General features: G+C 51.9%; 1 protein-coding gene and 1 long non-coding RNA gene across 5 annotated transcripts in view; one reads left to right on the plus strand and one right to left on the minus strand.

The window, feature by feature from the left end:
- Positions 1-10,146, minus strand: part of LOC115515414 — a 36,157-nt gene extending 26,011 nt beyond the window's left edge. For all 3 annotated transcript variants that reach the window (XR_003969255.1, XR_004343734.1, XR_003969254.1), the window contains exon 1: positions 9,887-10,146. This is a non-coding gene — a long non-coding RNA (uncharacterized LOC115515414). The remainder of the gene's footprint in view (positions 1-9,886) is intronic.
- A 273-nt stretch (positions 10,147-10,419) lies between these two features.
- Positions 10,420-13,780, plus strand: part of ZFAND6 (zinc finger AN1-type containing 6) — a 76,017-nt gene continuing 72,656 nt past the window's right edge. For both annotated transcript variants that reach the window (XM_030317219.1, XM_030317216.1), the window contains exon 1: positions 10,420-10,562. The gene's annotated coding sequence lies outside the window, so the exon portion shown is untranslated. The remainder of the gene's footprint in view (positions 10,563-13,780) is intronic.

The raw sequence follows: 13,780 nt of genomic DNA on the forward strand, positions 1-13,780 counted from the left end.
TCTCTTGGCCCCAGGCCCAGGCAAGACAGGTCACTGATGCCTGTGAGCCCTTTGGGAGGAAACAGGTTCTGGGCGCCTGGGGGGCTCAGTCGGTTCAGCTTCCAACTCTTGATTTTGGCTCAGGTCATGATCCCAGGGTCATGGGATCGAGCCCCGCATTGGGCTCTGCACTGACAGTGCAGAGCCTGCTTGGAATGCTCTCTCTCTCACTCTCTCTCTCTGTCCCTCCCCTGTTCACAGGCACGCACGCTCTCTCAAAATAAATAAATAAACATTTAAAAAAAAAACCAGGTTCTGATGAGCGTCTCAGGGGTTACAGAGAGGTTTTCTTTTTCAATACAATTTTAAGTTTAGAGTACTTTAAGATTGATAGAGAAGACATGAAAACAGTGCAGAGAGATCCTATCTACTCCACGCCCACCCTCCCCTGTTGGTAACATCTTATGGAACATGCGTCACGATCCATGAATCAATACGGACACAGACATTGTTACTAACTGCACTTCATACCTGATCCAGATCTCCTTGGTTCTGACCCACCGTCCCTTATCTGTTCCAAAAGCCCGGCCTGGACACCTCGTTGTCTGTGTCCCCCAGACACTTTCTCAGACTGAAATGGGGTAAAAGAAGGGATACTCTGAAAATACAAATGAGAGGAGCTCTTGGGGGAGAGACAGAGCCGGCGTGGAAATCAGTGCGGGACGTGCGCACCACAAGGCACTGCTGGCCTTGGAGGGAAGTTTCTTCTGTAACTTCTGTATCAGAGAGAGAACAAGAGGACACGCCCACTGGGCAGATTCAGGAGAAGGGGGAAATGTCCTAAGGACACCACTAGGAAGTAGAGAATTAAGGTCAAGTATTTAAATCAATTAGCTATAAAAAAGAGTAGAACTGATAAATAGAAGATGTATATTCTTACTTTTTTCTACTTCCTAGTGTTTCGCAGTATAGACTTTTTTTTAAGTTTATTTACTTACTCTGGGGGAGAGAGAGAGAGACAGAGAGGGAGGGAGAGACAGAATGAGTGGGGGAGGGGCACAGAGAGAGAGGGAGGGAGAGACAGAATGAGTGGGGGAGGGGCAGAGAGAGAGAGAGAGAGAGAGAGAGAGGGAGAGATAGACTTCCAAGCCGGCTCTGCACCATCAGCACAGAGCCCGATGCGGGGCTGGAACCCACGAACCGTGAGATCGTGACCTGAGCCGAAATTAAGAATCAGATGCTTAACCTATGGAGCCATCCAGGTTGCCCCAAGATGGTGCATTTTTAAAATGAAAATGAAACCAGACAAAAGTTTGAACTCTGGGGCTGTAGCCTGGTAATTACCATTAGAATAAAGGCAAGGGTACACAGGTGGGTTAGGAGAGTTCTAGGTGCAGAGAATGGCCCACGTCCGCTGTCACAGTGCTTGTTGGGACGTCGACTGGATGGGGCAAGTGGGACGTCCCCTGAGAGGCTGCCTGAGGCAGCATTCCTGCCCTGATGTGGTTATCACATCAGGCCCGCCTTGCATCTCAGAAGGCTGCTTTGGTCACGAGATTCGTTTCTCAAGGCAGACTCACATTAGCCAAGGACACAAGCCTGATGTATAAATCCAAGTACCCAATTTATAAATTAAAAATGAGAAATACAGCTGAGGCCAGAAAACAGTCCAATCATATTAACTCGTAACAAAGAAATTTTGTTATGCTCAATAAATTGAGCATTGAATAATCAAAGTAGCCTTGTAAAGAATATAAACTAGATGTGATGTAACATAAATATAAACACTGTCTTTTATTTTTTATTTTAGAGAGAGAGAGCATGCAAGCAGGGGAAGGGCAGAGGGAGGGAGGGAGGGAGGGAGAGAGAGAATTCCAAGCAGGCTCCACGCGGTCAGCACAGAGCTGGAAGTGTGGCTCGATCCCATGACCCTGGAATCATGACCTGGGCTGAAACCAAGAATCGAACGCTCCACTGACCGAGCCACCAGGTGCCCCACACTCTCATCTCACAGTCAGAACGGCCTTGCCAGCTGGACCTGCGAGGACGAAACCTAGCAGCTGACAACTGCCTGTCCCCTGGGACTCCTAGCTGTGGAGTTCAGGGGCACAGGCCTGTGGCCCACAGAAGGGGCGTGGGAGGTACGGGAATTTTCTACCCCAGACGGAAAAGCCTCGCGTGCGGTCAACGCAGTTTTCTAGGGAGAGAATCTACAGCTGCCCTCAGGCCCTCAAAGAGGCCCATCGACTAGAGTCAGTGACCCCAAGCTGAGCACGGCTCTACCGGGGTCCTTAGGAGTGAGGTCTGCGATTCTCAGTGACCTTACCCCCTAGCGCAGGAGGCGGCGGGACTCACGGTGCAGACGTACACGCACACATTTGAAAATCTCAATGAAACAGGCCATTTTTTAATTTAAAAAGTTATCAAAACTGATGAAACATGGAGCGAGAAGCCTGACCAGTGAGCCAGGGAGAGACGGAGAAAGTTCCCATGAACACCGTTGGAAAGTCCAAATATGAAGACTGTGCATCCTGGAGAAGGAAGGACGCTACGAGCACACTCACCATCCGGGTGGCCGTCGGGCGTGGGTGAGGTGATGGGTGCTCCTGCCCCATCAGCTCCCAGCAGGTGGACCTTGGGCCCCAGGGGTGGTGGGGGGAGAGGTGGGACCTGCTGCCTCAGTTTCCCCGAGGGCATCCTCCCTGCTGCTGCTGGGAGGGGAGTGTCTGAACGCCAGCCCATCACCGGGCAGACTGGCCCCTTCCTGTCTGCAGAGGGGAGAGAAGAGAGCCAGTGTGGGTAAGACAGGACCACGGTGGGCACGGCCGGCCAAGACTCCTCTGCCCGTGCTCTCTCTCGGGGGGGTAAGCATCCTCTGGCCTAAGAGAGCCGCCCGGCTCAGCACAGAAGGGAGCGTGTGCCCCGGCCGGACGGCGTTTACAATCATTTAATGCAAGCCAACTTGACACTGATGATGAACTGGGCTAGATTGGGTAGATAAAGGTGAAAAGAAAAAGGCAGTGTCAGTAAGCCTACTCATGTGCTATTGTATGTCTACAGATCAGATGAAGGGGATCTTAGTGGGGTCTTGACAGATGCGGAGAACACAGACATACAATCGACAGCCGTTTCTCATGAACGCTAGGTAGACACATAAAAGTTGTTTCCTTGGCATCATTGTTTTAAAAAAGTGTCTATTCCCAAGAAATCAGCATTTGTCAGAAATTAGTCCAGTGTCAGATATGGTCAATATTATTTAATTTGGCTTGGACAAATCTGGCTACAAGTTGTAAGACAGAAAAAGGATACAAATTAGAAAGGAAGAGGGAAAGCAACCAACTGAAAAATTATTAGAGTATTGAAAAAAAAAATGTTAATGTTTATTTGAGAGAGAGAGAGAGAGAGATGCGTGAGCAAGCGGGGGAGGGGCAGAGAGAGAGAGGGAGACACAGAATCTCAAACAGGCTCCAGGCTCTGAGCTGTCAGCACAGAGCCCCACGTGGGGCTCAAACTCACACACCGCGAGATCATGACCTGAGGCCCCCCGCCCAGGCACCCCTATTAAAGAGTATTTTAAAAAGATCAGTTAAGTGCTTAGATATAAAATATATAGAATTAAGTACCAATTATATCATCAATGACCTGTTTGAAAATATAAGAAAAAAACTGACAATTTATCCCCAGTATCAACAAAGCATTATATAAATGAGTGAATCATTAAGGAGAAATACGACGATTGTGTGCATTTCTCTTTAATATTTCACTCACTAATATAAAATTAAGGAAACAAAATATGTTGGGAGCCTTTTTTTAAGCCAAATAAATGAAAAAAGAAACCCCCTCAGACCTCTCGATGGGCCGTCCAAACTCTATGAAGATACACATTCCTCTCCCTGCTCCCCCAAACCCTTATAGGCATATGTAATCCCAGTTAAAATCCCGGCAGGATTGTTTCTTTAAAAAAAAAAAAAAAGTTTATTTGTATTTATCTTGAGAGAGAGAGAAAGAGAGAGAGAGACCGAGGAAGGGAGGGAGGGGGAGGGGCAGAGAGAGAGAATCCCAAGCAGACTCCATGCTGTCAGCATAGAGCCTGACTCGAGACTTGAACCCACACGGTGAGATAGATCATGACCTGAGCTGAAATCAAGAGTCAGATGCTTAACTGACCGAGCCAGCCAGGCACCCCTGGCAGGATTATTTCTTGGAAATTGGCAAAATGATTCCAAAGTTAACCTGAAGACATGAACAGATCAGAACTTCTAGGAAAATTCAGAAGAAAAAGAGCCATAGTGGATGGAAAGACAGATCCCGCTGGACACTGAACCTTGCTCTGAGCCGATGTGGGTAACCTATCGCGGGGCTTCGATAAAGCCGGAACCGGTGCTGGGGCAGAATAACAGACCTGACATCTGTTATGCACAGAAAGTTAATACGTGATAAAGGAGGCCTCAAGCAGAACCCGGAGGAAGGGGAGGATTGGACAGCTGTCAGGGTCCTTCATTAGCTATCTGCACATGGATCAATTTACAACCTTCAATTCATTCCGATATGAAACAAAAAAAACCCCAAACTTCAGAAAAATACCTTTCTGGCTTAACAAGAAGGCAAACATACAGACTGATGAATTTCAACTTAAGGAGGGTAAGTGTTACTGCAGATGGAGGGATAGAGTATGTGCAAACACGTAAGGGAGGAGTCCTGATTTTGCCTAAAGGTGTCAAGAAGGCCTTCAGCATGTAACGTGCCTTTACAGTGGGTTTTGAGGGATGAGTAGGAGTTTGGTAGGGATAAGCCGAGAGTACCTACACAGGAGTAAGGTCATAAAAGGGCTGGAAAATGGATGTAACGAACGTTCATGGATGGGCAGAAGCACGTCCGAGTCAGGGAGTTGAGGCCCGGGCAAGTTGGAACAGCCTGGGTGGTTCTCCAAGTGTGATCCATGGACCCCTCGGGGTCCCTGAAACAGTCTGAGGGGGTCTGTGACATCAAAACTGTTTTTACTATAATACTAAGCCACGATTTGCCTTTTTCTTATGAGCGTACAATAGAGGTTTCCAGAGGCTACGTGATGTGTGGTATTGCATCAGAGAGAATGCAGAAACAAGTAAGAATCAAGCTGCCTTTTGTTAAGCCGAACGTTAGAGATGCTCACAGGGGCGCCTGGGCGGCTCAGTCCGTTAAGCATCCGACTTCGGCTCAGGTCAGGATCTCACAGTTCGTGAGTTGAAGCCCCATGTCGGGCTCTGTGCTGACAGCGTGGGACCCGGAGCCTGCTTCGGACTCTGTGTCTCCCTCTGTCTCTCTGACCCTCTCCCGCTCATACGCTCTCTCTCTCAAAAATAAATAAACATTAAAAAAATTTAAAGAGATATGCACAAACGTAACACGGTGTCACTCTTTTTACTGACTCGTATTCTGGAAAACATAGCTAATTTCCATCTGAAATTTATGTTTATTTTTACGTTTTTAGAGACAGAGAGAGAAAGTGTGTGAGCGAAAAGAAGCAGAGGGAGAGAGGGAGAATCTCAAGCAGTCTCCATGCCCAGCGTGGGGCCCAATGTGGGGCTCAATCCCATGACCCTGGGGCATGACCTGAGCCGAAATCAGGAGTCAGATGCTCAAGGGACTGTGCTACCCAGGCGACGCCAACGTGCATAACATCTAAACGAGTTGTTATTACTATTTTTTAAATAAACCGATATTTATTTTTTAAAGTGTCTTATTTTTAATTTCTAATACAATAAACATTTGTAGATATAACCAACATAAAAGTTTTTTGGGGTCCTCAATAATTTTTTTTAAGTTTATTCATTTTTTGAGAGAGAAAGAGAGGGGTGGGGCAGAGGGAAAGAGTCCCCAGCAGGCTCCACGCTCAATGCCGAGCCTGACTCGGGGCTCGATCCCATGACCCTGAGGCCATGACCGGAGCTGAAATCAAGAGTTGGACACTCAACCGACTGAGCCACCCAGTGGTCCTCAATAATTTTTGAGTGTGAGAGGGTCCCGAGCCTAAAACGTTTCAGAACCTTTGGTTTAGACTCTGATGAAAAGTCACGAGAAGAGACATCCTGCTAACACAAGTCTCTGAGAAGTTTTCCTGGGGGTACTTCCTCCCCACTGCCCGGAGCCTCCGACTCTCGTCTGGCCCTGGCGCGTCCCCCACTGAGGTGACAAGGAGGCAGGCCCTTGGAGAAAGCATTGAAAAGGTAGGCTGCTGGTGGATTAACACGGCCACAAAGTCTTTGCGAGTTCCTTGCTTTAAAAAGTAGGGTCTCTTTCCCTACTCCTTGAATCTGAGTCTTGTAACCCTCTGTGATCAGCAGAATACGGCAGAAGTGGCATTCAAGCTCACAGCCTTTGTATCTCCAAAACCTCCACACTATGAAACGCCCGTGAAACCAGAGACCCAACGGGACAGGTGCACAGCTCAGCGGTCTCCAGCAAGAGCCCGGCGCGGGGGACAGCAGGACTGCCCGGTCCAGCCACGGAATCATGAGAAAGAGTCCATTGTTGTCTCAAGCCACTAAGTTGGGGATGGTTCTTACAGAGCCATAGACCTCTGATGGAGTTGGGAACCAAGAAGTTAGACTCAAATGCGGGTTTGTATTTTATCTCCTACAAACACAGCCAGGGCTCTCAATTCACCATGATTGACATTCGGGGCTGACGGTTCTCTGCAGGGCGTCACTGGGTGACAGCCACACCCCCTCCCCCAGGTGTAACCACCAAAAATGTCTCCAGACATTGTCAAATGTCCCCTGGGGAACAAAACCACCCCTGGCTTAGAACCACTGTTGTAGGCATAACTGTTCTGAGAATAAAACCCCCCCGGGGGCTTATTAGACCCAGATGCACAGGTTCATCCCCTAGAGATTCCGATTCACGGTGTCTGGGTCATGGCCCTGCAACCCCAATGTTTTAAATGGTGCGGGTACTCTTACTGGAAGAGTTCGAGACCTGTGCCAGGAGAAATGCGGAACCCGCAGAGGTCTGACCTGCTCAATTTGTGTTTCAGGGAGAGCCTTCTGGAAACAGCTGGAGGGCCATCAGGGTGGGGCCTACAAGAGAGAATAGGATTGGAGGCTACTGCTTAAGTTCAGGCCAGAAATAAAAGGGGGTGTACAGGGCAGTGGGTAGGGGGGTACATTTCAGAGATATCTCTAAGGCCAAATCCGTGAAATTTGTGACTAATTTGATGTTGCGGAGAGAAGGACTCAAGAAAAGGATAAGGCAAAATGAAAAGCTTCGACGCTTCAAATGATATCATCAAGCAAGTGAAAAGACAAACCACAAATGAGAGAAAATATTTGCGAATTACGTATCTGATAAGGCACTTGTGTTCGGAATACATAAAGAACCCTCACAACCCCAAATAAAAGACGAATAGCCCGATTTCAAAATGAGCAAAGGATCTGAATAGACATGTCTCCAAAGAGGATCCACACGCGGCCAATAAGCACATAAAAAGACACTCAACATCGTCAGCAGACAAATGCAAATCACCACCACCAGACACTGGTCCTCACTGGGGTGGGCTACACATAACCCAGACGGGCAGCAGTGTGGCCAAGGGTGTGCAGGCACTGAACCCTCACTCCTTGCCCCTGCAGACGTGACACAGCGCATCCCTTCTGGACACAGTGTTACCAATTCCTCAAGGGATTAAAACAGAAGCACCGAAACGGCCCAGTAATTCCAGTCCTAGGTACGTACCCAAGAGAAGTGGAAACCTGTGTGCCCACAAACACCTGTAGACAAGTGTTCACAGCAGCAGTACCCTACCCGGGTCACCTGCCTCGAGGCCCGTGTGCCCAACCGTTCTCAGTCTGGAATGCTCTTCCCCTGGGTTACTTTCATAGGTCACCCCCCTTACCGCTTACAATTCTGTTCAGACCCCACCTCCTCAGTGACGCCTATGCTGACGGCGTGTTTAATACAACCCGCCTCTCCATCCTCAGCCCTGCTCTACGTTTTGTCTCTACCTCTTACCATCTTTAAAAAAAATTTTTTTTTTTACGTTATTTAGTTTTGATAGACAGAGAGAGAGCACACGTGGGGGAAGGGCAGAGAGAGGAGGAGACACAGAATCCGAGGCAGGCTCCAGGCTCCGAGCTGTCAGCACAGAGTCTGACGCGGGGCTCGAACTCAGACCGTGAGATCATGACCTGAGCTGAAGTCAGACGCTTAACTGACCGAGCCACCCAGGTGCCCCACCATCATTTTTTTTTAATGTTTTAATTATTTAAAAAAATTTTTTTAACGTTTTTATTCATTTTTGAGACAGAGAGAGACAGAGCATGAACAGGGGAGGGGCAGAGAGAGAGGGAGACACAGAATCTGAAACAGGCTCCAGGCTCTGAGCTGTCATCACAGAGCCCGACGCGGGGCTCGAACTCACAGACCGTGAGATCATGACCTGAGCTGAAGTCAGACGCTTAACTGACCGAGCTACCCAGGTGCCCTACCATCATTTTTTAAAAATGTTTTAATTATTTTAGAGAGAGAGAGAGGCAGAACATAAAAGGGGGAGGTGCAGACGGAAAGGGAGACACAGAATCCGAAGCAGGCTCCAGGCTCCGAGCTGTCAGCACAGAGCCCGACGCAGGGCTCGAACCCATGAACTGCGAGATCGTGACCTGAGCCGAAATTGTACGCTCCCAGGTGCTCCTCTTACCACCTTCTAACAACACAAAACGTACAACTGCTTTGCTTGTATCCCCTCCGTTAGAAAGAAAAATCTTTGTTTTTTCACTGATGTTCCCCAAACTAATAGAAAATTGAGACCCAGGGAGTTATGGGTATGGCTCAACATCACCGAGTCAAAAATGTGTCTGAGTGGGGATGTGAACCGTGGCCAAGATCCTAAATTCTTTCCATACAGTTCTCCAACGACAGGAGGGCAGCGAAGAAGCTGAAAGAAAACCAGGCTGCAAAATCATTCCTGGTTCCAGCAGAACCCACCAAATGGTTACAATCCACCATTTCCCTTTCTGTAGTTCTTTTTGTTCTATTATGGCTTCCCATTTCCCACCAAGTAAAGCGAAATACTCAATTTGGCTTCTGGGACTTTCTCCGATATAACCTGGTCTCCATTATCAGAGACGACACTCTTGGCCAAAATCCCCTTCTCATGGGTTAACCTGAGGTTTGTGTTTTTAAAATTGAACGTGAATGCCCCTGGGCGAGCCCCCTGCAGGTTACCGCCGTGCCCATTCTACCGCTGACACCAGCCTCCACTTGACATGGGACAGACATTCCCTACTTCGCCCTGAAGCATCGGTCACCTCACAACACGTCACCCTGTTCTTCAACTCCCGATTGTATCTTCCGGCCTCTTTAGGAGAGCAGGAAAACGCTGCTTTGGGATCCCATCATGGCCAAGCCCCATGCACGCTGCAGTGCGCAAAGCCAATGCAGGCCACCTCCTCCTTGAAGCCTTTCTGGCCTGCATCTTCTCAATGGTTAACCACTTCTTATCCCCAAGTCCTGCTGCTGCAGGAGACCTAACCTTTACACGGCCAGCCCCGCGAAGATCTGACTCCCCAAAGTGAGACCCCACTGGGGCGAAGACACTGAGGTACTTACTCACTTCAAGCTTTACATCGTAAACAGCACCAAAAAGCTCAGCAATCCAGATACCTAGGATTCTGATACTGTAGTTTGGAACACCAACAGTAATGCAAAAAACTCGCGGAGAATAAAACATCAGATCTGAAAACAGAACCCTCCGGCCTCCGCCGGTCGGCCCCACCCCCCCTCAAGGTGGGGCTGAATGCCCTGGAGCTGTGATCTTGGGCCTCCCGCGGGGCTGCCCGGGAGCCTGGGGTCCGGGACGCTGCGAGGGCGGCTTGCACCGCTCCGCTGGGCGGGGTCTCGGGAGGGCGCGTGTGTCCCCGTGTGCACGTACTTGGGCCTCCGTGGGCAAGCGCGTCGAGTCTCGCTCCCCTCAGCGCGCCGGCGCCCCCAGACTTCGGACCCTGCGCTCGCGGGGCTGAGGGCACGCGGTTGCACGCGGGGCCGGCTCCGCGTCCCCTCGGGCCCAACTGGCAGGTGGAGCGCACACTTCCCAGCGCCGCGGGCGGGGGCAGAACGGACCTCCCCCAGACCGAGGGGGCCGCCGCCGGCCCCCGGCCCCCTCACTCTCCAACCACGCCGGCGCGCCGGCAGCCGCCGGAGCCGAGTTCAGGAAGCGCCCGCCGGGCGGTAAGGGCGGGGGAGCGGCTCCGCGCGGGGCGCCGGCCAATCGCCTGGCGCCGCGGGCCCTAGCCCCGCCTCCGGCGCGCCAGGCCCCGCCCCCCGCGCGCTCGCCCCGCGGCCCCTCCCGGCCGGTAATAATTAGGCGGCGGGCGGGGCGCCGCGTCAGCGCCGGGCGCCGGCCAATCGCGGGGCTCGGGCCCGCGGCCGCGTCACAGGCCGAACAACCAAACAGAAAAGTTTAATAAACAGCGGACGGAGGGCCGGCGGCGGCGGCGGCGGGGCCGGAGCGAGCAGGAGTTCGGCGGCCTCACCTGTCCCCACTCTCCGGCGGCGACCGGCGACCGGCGGCGGCGGGCAGCGCGGCAGGCGGGGAAGGCCGCCGCCAGGTGAGCGGCGCGGCGGGGCCCGGGGGGCCGGGGGGCCGGGGACGCTCCCTTCCCCCACCGGCTGAGGCGCGGCCGCGGCGCTCCCGGCGGGCGGAAGCGAGGGCGGGGGGCGGGCCGGGGGCTGCGCTCGCGGACCCCCGGCCCGGTAGCGAGCGGTTGGCGAGCGGGGGTCCTGGGGTCCCGGGGACACGGGCCTCCACCTGCTGCGGCCCCGGGGCGGGGGTCCCGCCTGTCACGGCGCGGGCGGGGGGCGGGGGTCCCGAGCGCCCGTCCCCCGCAGCGGTGTGTCGGGGCCTGCGGGGGGGGCCGGGCAGGGGCGCCGTGTGACACCCCGGGGGCGCCGGGGTCGGTGGGGTGGGGAGGGGTGGGGCGGGGGGAGGCGGTTAGTGACCGTAGGGCCGCCGTCCGCAGCTTCCGGGGGGGAAGCGCTCCGTTCCTGCAAAATGGGCACATCTGACTTTGCCCAGCCGGCTGCCTCCACTTTTTTCCGTCGGCGTTTTACGGTGGGAGGAAGGGAGCGGGCGGGGGGCGGGGTGCCGGCGGCCAGCGTGGGACTGGAGGGGCTATTGTCTGGGCTTCGGTGACCATTTCCTGGGCGTGCGGGTCTGCCCCAGCTGCTCGCAGGCTCCCCGTCCCGCGTGGACGCCTCTCCGCACAGCAGTTAACGCTCAGGAAAGCCGTCTTCCGAAAAGCAAAGGGGAAAAAAAAAAAAAGCATCGAAAGACATAGTTGCTGTCGCAGAAGAACGCACAGCCTCGCAGCGTATAAAGAGAAAAACAGAGTGAAAATCCTGGACTTGTCGCTCCCAAACCAGAAACTGGAATAAAACTTGGATCTGCCCCTGGGTTTCTTATCTGCTCTGTTCCCCCTCCCCCTTACGTAGGTCATCAATCCAGTCCAGTCAACTGGGTGTTTATCATTCCCCTGTTTTTTCCACCACGCACAGGTGTGTGTTCAAGCAGTGGGTTGTCCAGATTGCTGCTTTTAAAAAAAAAAAAAAAATTGTTTTAATGTTTATTTTTGAGAGGGAGACAGAGCGTGAGCGGGGGAGGGGCAGAGAGAGGGGGACACAGACTCGGAAGCAGGGTCCAGACTCCGAGCTGTCAGCACAGAGCCCAACGCGGGGCTCGAACCCATGAACCAGGAGATCATGACCTGAGCCAAAGTCAGACGCTTAACTGACTGAGCCCCCAGGCGCCCCTCCAATAGATACTTCTTTTTTTTTTAATTTTTTTTTAATCTTTATTTATTTTTGGGAGAGAGACAGAGTGTGAGCAGGAGAGGAGCAGAGAGAGAGGGAGACACAGAATCCGAAGCAGGCTCCAGGCTCCGGGCTGTCAGCACAGAGCCCGACGCTGGGCTGGAGGTCACAAACCGCGGGATCATGACCCGAGCCAAAGCTACACGCTTAATCGACTGAGCCCCCAGGCGCCCCCAGATTGCTTTTCTTTTAAGTGTCGTGAAAAGAGCGGGTGGCCATCTGTCACTTCTTCACTGGATGATACTGTGTTCATCTCGAGTAGGGTTAGGCACTTGGAAATATTTTGCACCGTGCTTTGCTATCAGCAGCCGTGTTCTTGGGAGCATTTCTTGTTTTCTGGCTCCTGGCGCGCGAGCGCCAGACGTTCTCTGGAGTGAACGATGCACGTAGCTTGCGTTAGGGAGTCTTAGGTGGTCAGGAGGAAAATAGGTGTATTTTAATGGGAGATTCGCAGCCGTAGCGATTGGCCAATAGGTTTTGAACAGGTGCAGGAGAAACGAAGATTCCCGTCAAGGTGCGCGTAGGGACGCTTTTCCTTTGAAACCACACTGCGAAGTCGGGCACCATTTGCTCGCTACTTTCTGAACGCAGAAGTAAATACGGTAGGAAAAAAACACTTGATTGTGTGTGAAATGAAGCACTCTGTGCCACCCCGCTTTGTGTAATCTCTGGCAAATTCCTTAAACCTTCTCTTTTTCCATAGCATACTCCTGGAAGAGAAACCTGTCCTCAGTTTATCCTCCTAGCTTTGCAGACTTCGGGTAAGGGAAGCACCTGTCAGATGGCAGAGCCTTGCTTTACGGGAGAGGATTGGGACCCCGGTGCTCTTCTGTGGGCTCACACCGTGTGTGTCCTGTGGAACGTTTTTGGAGAAGGGTGTGTGCTCGCTGTTAGGATAAGTTCACCACACATTTAAGTACCTTTGAGTCCCTTATCCCCGGCCCCGTGGGCACCCCAAGGTGTGCCTCCAGAGCTGTGTGCCGCGCATCAGGCCCCCGGCAGTGCGCTCAGGGGTAGGGGGCTATTCGGTTCTGGAAAATGGCGAGTGCGAGTAATAGGCGTTTATACGTAGCTTCGAGTAACTTGACTTCAAGGACCCAGTAGAGGGGGTGTGTGGTAGTTTGCCAGCATGTGTAGTTTGCAGAGAGCAGGGTGCGCTTTTTTGGTAGGGCTGTTACACCCTACCAAAAACGCATGTATCCTTCAAATCTTTAAAAAGGCCTCCTTTTTGTGTTAAGGGCAATGTGTGTTTTCCCCCCAAACGTTCAGAAGAAATAGAAAGTTACAGAGAATAGATAACTGTTGTTAACGTTTTGGCCAGTGTACCCCCAGCCTTTTCGGTCGTGGACATTCTGGATGGTTGAAAGTGGAATCATAAACCACACTAGACTGCCTCTCCCTTCACGACTTCCCCCAAAGACGATCTGTCTCTGCACCTCTGTTGTACACAGGATGGCACCAGTGGTCATCCGCGTGGTACCCTTGCTCCAGTGTCCACTCTCCTGTAGTCTGGGCGCTACTCCTGTGGACGGCAGTAATTTAAATGTGTACATCAGAGGCTCGGCACCCTCTGATGACTTTCAATGCACAAAATAAAATTGAAACTTTTTACTGTGGCACCTAGACCCTAGAGCAGTAATGTCCAATGGGAATATAACGGGAGCCACATAAGTAATTTAAAATTTCCTGATAGCCGTGTTAAAAGAAGAAACAGGTGAGAGATAATTTGCTAAATGCAAAATGTTAGGATTTCTGTAAGTAATTGGCATAAGAAGTTATCGAGATGTTTTACTTAACTTTTTTTAGACTGGCCTCAAAATCCGATGTGTGTTTTCCACGTGACATGCAGCTGGGACTCGTGTCAGGCCCTGTCGGGACAGCGTTGCCCTGGGAGGCCGGCCCTGCCTTGTCCCCGAGCCCCGCACCGCTGTTGCCCTGGTCTGTTTGGGCTTTCTGA

This window comes from Lynx canadensis, chromosome B3 (assembly GCF_007474595.2).
Source record: "Lynx canadensis isolate LIC74 chromosome B3, mLynCan4.pri.v2, whole genome shotgun sequence".
In the NCBI taxonomy this organism is placed as follows: Eukaryota; Metazoa; Chordata; class Mammalia; order Carnivora; family Felidae; genus Lynx; species Lynx canadensis.